This window comes from Lutra lutra, chromosome 5, assembly GCF_902655055.1.
Source record: "Lutra lutra chromosome 5, mLutLut1.2, whole genome shotgun sequence".
Lineage (NCBI taxonomy): Eukaryota > Metazoa > Chordata > Mammalia > Carnivora > Mustelidae > Lutra > Lutra lutra.
Window position 1 is genome coordinate 9,218,647 of NC_062282.1, and position 8,986 is coordinate 9,227,632.

The window sequence follows — 8,986 nt, forward strand, 5'->3', positions numbered from 1 at the left end:
CATTTTCAAATTAAAAACCTAGCATCCTATTTGATTTTCCCCAAGAATTTAGGAAGAGGTTCAGTTTAAACATTTTAAGATCCCAGGCTTTGTAGAAAAGGTCATCCCAAATTCCGTCACCTCGCTGTGAGGGACCAGAAAGATCAAAAGCTGGAGGGAGAACAGTACGGTCACGAGCTCCGTGTGTCTCCAAAGACTTGTCCAGAGCGACCAGCAGCTGCCTGCTGCTTGGGTGGGAAAAGGCCTGATGGTCAGACGCCGCTCCAGGCGATCAGCACACAGGCTGCAGGAGGCTGTGCCTTCAGGTGAAGTCAACCAGCCATACTTCCCTCTAGCTCGCCATACTCCATACTCTCCGAACAGAGCTCCCCCTTCATATATGCTAGTGCTGAATCATATATAGTGCTTCATATAGTGCTGAATCCTCAAAAACAGCCCTGCTCATCAGGAACTATGGTCATCCCTGTTTCATCTATAAGAAAACTAAGGGACAAAGGTAAACACAGAAATACCATTGGAGAGGCGCTTGGGTGGCACAGCTGGTGGGGCTACTGACTCTTGGTTTTGGCCAGGTTGTGATCTCCAGGTCGTGAGATCGTCCCTCTCCCTCTCCCCATGCTCACTCTCTGTCTCTCTCAAAAAATGAATCATTTTAGAAAAAGAAATACCATTTGAGCTAGCAATTTCCACTTCTAGGTATACTAAAATAAAAAGAACAACAAAAAAAGGAGCGCAGAGACTCAAACCGATACTTGTACACCTATGTTCATGGAGACGTTATTCACAGTAGCCAATAGGTAGAAACAATGCAAACATTCATCGACAGGTGGCCAGATAAAATGTGGTCTTTTCAGGGAATGGAATATTATTCAGCCTGAAAAAGGAATGCAATTCTAATATATGCTACAACCATGGGTGAACCTTGAAGATATCATGCTAAGTGAATAAGTCAGTCACAGAAAGACAGATATATAATTCCATTCACATGAGGTACCTAGAAGAGTCAAATTCATAGAGATTGAAGGTAGAATAGAGATTACTAAGGCTAGGAGAGAGCCGAATGGGGAATTGTTATGTAATGGGCACAGAGCTTCAGTTTTATAAGATGAGAATGTTCTAGAAATGGACAAGGGTGACAGCTGCACAACACCGTGAGTGTACTTAATGAAACTGAATTGTACTCTCTAACATGTTTGCGTGGCAAGTTTTAGTTATGTCTATCTTCCCACAATAGAATAAAAGAAAGAAGACAACTAGTGCCCCCAGAGGTAGAACGTTATGCTCCCGTCATTGGGTCTGTAGAGGGCAGAGCTTGGGCTGGAGCTCAGGCAGGCTGGTGCCAGAGGCCATGTTCTTAGACATGAACCTACAGGACTCCCCCAGCTGCCCCAGGTCTGTCATCAGTGCTGGCTATGGGATGGACCGAGAGGCACACACAAGGCACAGGCGGCCGGCTACCACTCACAATGGTACCCTGGCCAGCCTCGACTAAAATAAGAAAACTAAGGGACAAAGGTAAACACAGAAATACCATTGGAGTATTTGCAATTGCAAGTATGCCCTTGGTTCCTGTCCTTGGCTCTCGCCCTCCTTCCCACCCACCTCTAAGGTCTCTCTGAACTTGTCTTACTTCAGCTAATTCCCTAAATCTGCAGGTTCTAAAGATGACCTTTCTTATTTATTGTATGTTTCACTTAAGATCAGTAGGAGCTCTGATGGAGTCAGTGGCCATTCCACCAACACCTCCTTCTACGATATTCTGCTATGCATCTGTGGGACATTCTAATGTGTTCCATTAGTTATAGTTTCTCATCAAGAACTCTGTCACTGGATGACACTCTTCTAAGCCACCATGTTCCCATATTTAACATTTCATGTAAGCTTGTCTTCTAAATTTTACTGTATTCTCTTAAAGAAGAGAGGATGACCTTATACTTTGTATTTCCCAAGGCAGTTAGGGGAACAGTGGACACAGAAGCACACAGTCAACATTTGCATTAGGAATGTCTTCCTAATAGGTGCCCTAGGGTGTCGTGTAGATAGCCACCACAGTTTATGACGTGGTTACCAACAGATTTCTCTAAAAAGTAAACAAACTAGGATAATATCATAACATAGTAATATTAACAGATATGGTTTAAAAAAAAAAAAAAACACTCAGGAATGCCTGGGTGGCTCAGTCAGTGAAGCCACTGCCTTCAGCTCAGGTCATGATCCCAGGATTTTGGGATCGAGTCCCACGTTGGGCTCCCTGCTCAGCAGGAAGCCTTCTTCTCTCTCTCTCTCTGCCTCTGCCTGCCATTCTACCTGCTTGTGCTCTCTCTCTCTCTCTCTCTGACAAATAAATAAATAAAATCTTAAAAAAAAAAAACAACACTCACTGGGGGCATACATACAAAGAAAGGCACATGTAATAGCTCCCAGAGGACTTATCAATCACTATCATTTTCACAATTGGTCTCTAAACCCAGGCATCTCATCCACGGTTCAGGAAGAATGAATGTATTGGATGTATTGTTACTCCTGCAATTGTACTCGGTGTCAAATGATAACATCATCCATCAAGGAGGCATCCCTGATAAATTCAAGCCAAGCCTGCCTTGGGCTTATGCACAAAGGCTTTCTGGAACACACAGATTATTCTTGAGTTTCAAAGTCTTGCTCTTACAGAGTGATTTGCCAGCTTTCCATCTGTAAACTTACTTTGGGTTCATCAGGGGAAACACAGCAACCCACGAAATGCGGAGTTGTTATTCCCAATAGTTCATTTGAAAAATGAAATTTCTGATTCAGTACATTCAGGAGTTAGTCCTCCACGTTTGGAGATTTTAGAAAGTCAAAGTAATTGACTCTGCTGACACTAGCAGCCACCCGAGGCCACCTCCCTGCTGATGATAAGAAGGGTCCTCATGTCCCCACCAGTCTCAGGGCAGATCAGGACTGATACAAGGCAATGCCTGCCACATCTGAGTGTCATCTCCTATCTAGCAGGTACGTCCATGCTCACTTCCTGTGTGGTCCTGGTTGAGGCGGTGCCCCAGATTCCAGGTGGAAGTGGCCATCTTACCCGAGGCAGGCTCAGGAGGAGTTGGCAGGGTTTGGCACCAGTGTATAGCTGGACAGAGCTAGCAGAAGGCTAGCTGAGGACAAAGTACAAGCTGACTCCCTGCGATCTCCCCATCCCCCCAGCTCCTGGGTGGGATGTGTGTGACGTTCTTCCAGGGAACCTTCTTCACGTTAGGATTTTGCTACAGGGAAAAACAACCCTAGCTTGATAATGGCAAGGCCTCCAGGATCCCTAGGGTCTTCTTTATGCAAGTCCTCTTGGACACCTCCCTTTGTCCCTAACCTCCCCCACCCCCATCGTATATACTCAATTGCTCCTCACAACCCCTTTGTAGCTCTTTCTGCCCACAGGTCCTGTCCCTGTGCTTTAGTAAAACCACCGTTTAGCAACAAAGACGCCTCAAGAATTCGTTCTTGGCCATCGGCTCTGGGCCTCTGGACCTTACCCACCAAACCTCACCTACATTCCAAAACTACATCAAAACTCTATCACTAGGTAGAGTATGCCTTTGGCTTCTGGAGATACAACTGGGTTTCTGAACCTCGGACAAGAGGGAGGCAGCAGACCTGTGCTGACATCAACATCAGAGAAGTGATGAAAACATTTGAGAAGAGAAACCCCGGGCTCGCCCTGTGCTAATCTGGGCACAGAGGTGCTTGCAGTAAATGGCGATGCAGAAAAGAAGGAAGGATGCCTGGCCATATCTGCAGTCACTGGCTGGGAGATCTAGAGAAGGAAGGGTTGCCTCCCCGTGTCCCAAAGCAGATGGAAATCAAGGCTTGACTTGTTTCCATTCATTTCCATTCTAGGGCCTTTCCAAGTGAAAGTGGGAATGTTAATTATGAACACACCATCAAAGGAGGGAATGATGCTTAGCCTGAATATTCTATCAGGTGTGTAAAAACAGACTTTTTTTAAAGGAGATATCGTTATGTTTGAGAACGTTAGCAAACTATCTCATTTCTGTTAAAAAAAAAAATCAAATGCTCTGTAAAGGCCAAAGCCTTCTTTCAATGAAGTGCATTTCATTTGTAGATATTAAAAAAAAAAAAAGGAGATAAAAAAGAAGGGAAATTCTTCTATAGTTCATAAATAAAAAATATACACTATGGTTCTACATAATTCCAGCCACCTCTGATCTATTTTTAACTCTGCCTTGGTGCTCAAGAGAAACTTACAGAGAAAAAATGCTTCAATAAAAAGCAATATCCTCACGGGAGCATAATCAAATAAAGCTTAGTTTGGAAGCCGGTTTTGTAGTCTCCTAAATACTAAGCATGCAATGGATTTACTAGATCTTTAGCAAAACCATGAATATGAATGGGGACTTCTGAGTTAACCCAAGATTATGCAGATAGCTCCAGCTTTATTCAGAGCAAAATTCCAAATAGATTTAGAAATATTTTCATTAAAAAGGGTGGTAAAGAAATTAATGGTATTTTCAAACAATCTAAAATTGCAGATTTGAAAGATCTTGCTTTGGTTTATTGTCTTTAATATCGCCCAGAACAATATGCACTTAGGTATCTAGAACATAATTATCAAAATCCTTTTGTTCTGATAACTCCATCATTCCTATATTATTTAGAAATAGTAATTTATCTTGAAAATTACACACTATCTGCTATAATTCTCCTTTTTAAAGTTATACTCTAAGCTACACTGCACCTTGGAGTCCTCTTAGTTTTAGATACCAAAATGTTGCTTCTAAATGGGCATCCTAGATTCTCCTAGACTATAATAGTTCTTTTAGTTTTAACTTCCTGAGTGCCCACCACAACGTTTTCTTTATCAAAGCAGTGGGCACGATTCCAGCTTGGAAGGAAACGTGAGATGGGAGTTCCAGAATGGCTTCTAATATCTAAAGACATGCTATATATACCAGTTGAAAGACTGAAAGATTCTTTTGATCAATATCAGTATCAGGTGTTTAGAAATGGGTGCGAGATAAATAATCCTGTTGCCACACATATCACATGGTTTAAGGTAATCCAGTTTCAGACCCAATTTGGCCTCATATTCAAGCATCAGTTGCCCAGGAGACACAGAAGTCACAAAGCCTGTGTCTGTGGCTTGGGGGAGTATCCCCTTCTCTGTTTTCAGGCCTGGGGGTCACCACTTCCCAGGAGAGAGAGAGATTCACTGCAAGACAGACACAGCAGCATTCCCGTGGCAGAGATGGCCATTGTCCAAATGAGCCCAAGAGACCGAATCCTCAGGAGCTGGGGAGGTGTGGGACCCACAGGGCTTCAGACCTCAAGCCCTGAGCCCTGAGCCCTGCATTCCAAGGTCTACAGTGAACAGTTTTCCAGAATCTGACACCCCGGGCACAAAGGGGTAGCATGTGTGTTTTGACCTTCCTCATCTCATCCATGACTACCTGTCTCCAGCACCCCTTTTCTATCAGCAAAATCCATTAGTATGGTACCCATATTTGGAGTGCCCGGTGACCATTCCTAGATTAGGCACTCCTGATTGGGGTTCTTAATTGTTAATTACCCAAACCTAGGGTGAAAAATTAAGTTAACTTGCACACACACACAATCAGCACCCTGCTTACACTGAAGTAACTTTAAGATAAATTAGTCTGCAGACAATATAATGCATGGCTTTCTCTCCTGCAAACAATGAAAATAATATCCTGCAGACATAACCATCATTACTGGCTTACTCCAGCTGGAGGAGGGGAAGGGATGGAAAACATTGGTACCTTGTTGGAACGGTATGTTCTACTTTTACAAAAAGGGACCAATCCAGGGGGGCTCAGGCTAGGATGGATGACAGAACTGTCTCCAAAAGAGCAAGGCTGGCCACGGAAAATGGAAGTAGGGCCCTGGCAGCAGTGTAGGAACAAAGGCAACAAGAGGGGGACTAAATAAACTCATCAAATCTAGGAGGGTAGGGATGGGGACGTGAGGGACAACAGGGTGAACTCAAACAGTCAGGGTGAGCTACGGTTATGGTGGATTCTTTTTAACCATCAAGTAGTAAATAGTAATTATTAAACTGGGATAACTCAGAAAAAAATAAAGAATAAAATAAAAACCAAATGAAGACAACACTCATCAGTTTAGCCATTTTTTAAAAGTAATTTCTACACCCAACATGGAGCTTGAACATGACCTTGAGACCAGGAGTTGCATGCCCTCCTAACTGGGCTGGCCAGGTGCCCCGACATTTATCATTTTGAGATGTGCTTTTCCAGTCTTTTTTTCCTATGAATATTTTACACGGTTGACTTATTGCACATAGAAATCTATATTCTGCTGTTTTCACCAAAGATTACAACCAGTATCATTTAATGGTGATTTTGGTCACTGATTTGGCTTGTCTGCTAAATAAACTAGTGACATTACTGTAAAACAGAACTAACTGTAGTAGGTTCCCCAAGGCTCCGCCCAGATGCCCTTCAGGAAGGACCTGTTCTATTCTCCCAACTGCTGGGAATGTAGCTCCCAGATCGCGCTCCACGGTCGGCCCCCCCAGTGGGAGTTCAACTGCAGTCCAGCTCCCTTCCCGGAGTATTCTGCATCCCTTGGCTGGTTGACCATGGGGATCTATGGTTCAGCCCTCTTGCCCCAAGTAAGCCCTAGAGCTCCCCTATAGGCTGATCGGGGCCTTTGATGCGGCTGCACCACAGCCAACTTCTCCCTCTGCCCAGTTCTTTCTCCTTCCCTTCCCCACCTTTCCCTTCCCTCCTGCAGCGCTGACACCAGCGGCATCCCAGTATGCCTCTTGCATGTTACCCTTCATACTGGAGTCAGCCTCCTATGGAACCCAGCCTGAAAGATATGCATTTATTAGAAAAACAAGATTTTTAATCTTCAACTATTTTTGGGATAGCATTCAACAAGACAATTCCAATTTTTAAATTTCAAAAGACTCTTTTAATCAAAAAGATTTAAAGACCTTTGATTTATCTATACACCAAACTTTTATTAAGTTACTAAGCATCTACTATAGAGAATCCACCTTCCGAGGTACTGAAAATGCATGAATAAAACAGGCATAGACCTTCCCCTTTAGAGTCTACGGAGATTACTGGTACGGGGTGTGTGTGTGTGTGTGTGTGTGTGTGTGTGGTGTGTGGCACATCATGTGTGTTCTATGCGCATATGTGAGTTGAGGTGAGTAGTCTATAAAGGACAGAACAATTTAAAAAATGGGATGAGGGGCACCTGGGTGGCTTAGTGGGTTAAGCCTCTGCCTTCGGCTCAGGTCATGATTTCAGAGTCCTGGGATCGAGCCCCGATTCAGGCTCTCCGCTCAGCGGGGAGCCTGCTTCTCTCTCTCTCTCTGCCTGCCTCTCTGCCTACTTGTGATATCTCTCTGTCAAATAAATAAATAAAATCTTTAAAAAAAATGGGATGAAATGAACGGGAAGAAAAGTAGTGTAAAAAATATTTCATTCTATCATTCCAAATAATTTCTAGAGTCTCACAATAACAAAAGAAAATCAAGAAGGGGCTTGAGGAAAATGAATATCTAGCTCAAGAAATAAAACTTCAAGTAATATTTCACAAAATAAATTTTTAGGTTATCAAGAAAGAGTCTGAGGCTGAGGCGAAAGATATCCTCCAGCCCCCCAAGGTTTGCTTTTTACTCCACTGATGGGAAAAAAAAAAAAAAAAAAAAGAAGGGGGATGGAAAAGCATTTGAAGTAGTCATTTTGTATAAAAGGAGTATGCAATTCAGAGGAAAAGAGGAAATTTTGTTAGCAATTAATGCCTCTTTATGAAATGATAAGGCAATTAGTAGAAACTTTAACACCAGCCACTAGTGTTTACAAGAAGTGGCAGCCCCAGGGGGCTGAGAAGAGGAAAGGCGGAAATCCAAGTTCACAAAGACACTTGGAGCTAAGAGGAGTCAAAAAGAGCTCACATTCACATGCATAATAGGTCACCTATCTTTTCTAAAATATTGAATTACATTAATTTTTGCATCAAATGTAAGACTTTTAAATACCTATATAGACAAGCATCTTTAATAGAAAACACATGATAGGGTGCGCTCATATTTCTGAGTCATCAGTTAATGGCCTTATAAGATAAATCATGCTCAGGGTCGGTCCTAGTGGGACTTGGCTTCAGTGATTCCTTCCACCTGGGGTAGGACTCAGTGGCCCATAGCTGCCCCAGGGAAAACACGTTTTCCTGGCAGATCCATCAGGAATCATGGGCAAAAGCCAGCGGCTCCTAAGGCGGTGAGCACTCTTTGGCCTTGACCGCATCTCAGAGGTCCAGCTGGAGCCAGGAGTCCGAGAAGCACATTTGCAGTTAAGCCTTGACACCCTGCACAACTCCCCTCTCCCTGGTGGCCTTGAACTTCCTCTACTGAGCAAAGACCTCCCCTTCCCACCTCCACACCCTCTCCTAAGGCAGTTCTGCTACTTTGGCTTCATGGAGACATTAGTGTTACCGATGGCAACTTCGCTCAAACTCGGCTGTGTGTTCACATTAGCCCAGATTTGAGACTCTCTGGGTCTAACAAGCTCCCGGGGGGATGATATTCCTGGGCCTGGCACCTCCATTTGAGAAGCAAGGGTTTAGCAGTCTGGACTGTAGGAAGAGGAGGTTTGCACACCATTACAGAGAAGTCCAGGAATTCATACTGGTACCAAGAACGAAAGCATTCACAGCATGCTGGCTTCCGCACAACAGTGAATTTTACGGGATCATTTTTACCCAAACAGGCCTCTCCCTTACACCATGCTCCAAATCCATGCCACCCTTTTTTCACAAATGCAGGAGTGCAGAAACAGCCTTTGCCTCCACTTTCCCTTTGTTTCCAGTCTGCAAACCAGTTCATTTTCCTTAATCAATTCGATGAGTACTGATCATCTTTGGAAAAATGGAAGATCCCAAGGTTTTTGCATATAACCGTGGACATCCACAGTTTCCCCAGTTTTTGGTAGGGTAA

The 8,986-nt window shown here is 43.6% G+C and overlaps 1 protein-coding gene across 4 annotated transcripts in view; it reads right to left on the reverse strand.

The window, feature by feature from the left end:
- Nucleotides 1-8,986, reverse strand: part of CTNND2 (catenin delta 2) — a 915,285-nt gene that overhangs the window by 544,494 nt on the left and 361,805 nt on the right. The gene's annotated exons all lie outside the window — the stretch shown is intronic.